This window comes from Gossypium hirsutum, chromosome A07 (assembly GCF_007990345.1).
Source record: "Gossypium hirsutum isolate 1008001.06 chromosome A07, Gossypium_hirsutum_v2.1, whole genome shotgun sequence".
NCBI lineage: Eukaryota > Viridiplantae > Streptophyta > Magnoliopsida > Malvales > Malvaceae > Gossypium > Gossypium hirsutum.
In genome coordinates, this window is record NC_053430.1 from 80,438,975 (window position 1) to 80,439,577 (window position 603).

The window sequence follows — 603 nt, forward strand, 5'->3', positions numbered from 1 at the left end:
CTTCTGGATGTGCTAAGGATCGATCTGCTAAATGAAGTGTAACCGTAGTAGGTCTAACATCACCTATCCCCAGCTTTCTAAATATTAACATAGACATCAAGTTGATACTCGTACCCAAGTCACATAGTGACTTACCACAAATATGTTGCTCCAATGTTGCAAGGTATGGTAAAACATCTAGGATCCTTCAATTTTGGGGGTAGTTTATCTTAAAGGTATGTATTGCATTCCTTCATCAGAGCTACCGTCTCAAATTCTCTGAGTCTTCATTTTTTGGACAGGATATCCTTAATGAATTTGACGTAGTTCGGCATTTGCTCAAGTGCTTCAACCAACAGGATGTTGATATGAAGTTGCTTGAGTACGTCTAGTAACTTATTGAATTAAATCTCCTACTTCTGCTTTTGAAATCTTTGAGTGTAGGGTGGTGGTGGTTTATTTACTGGCGCTGGTTGATTCATCTTCCGTGGCAATTCTGCATCTGACGGGGTTGTTAGTTGATTAAAATTAGCTAGTTCTAAAATTACCTTGTTGGGTTTTGCAGATTCTGGTTCTTGTGAAATTGGAATTTCAACACTCGGTTGAACTTCCTCTGATTCTTGA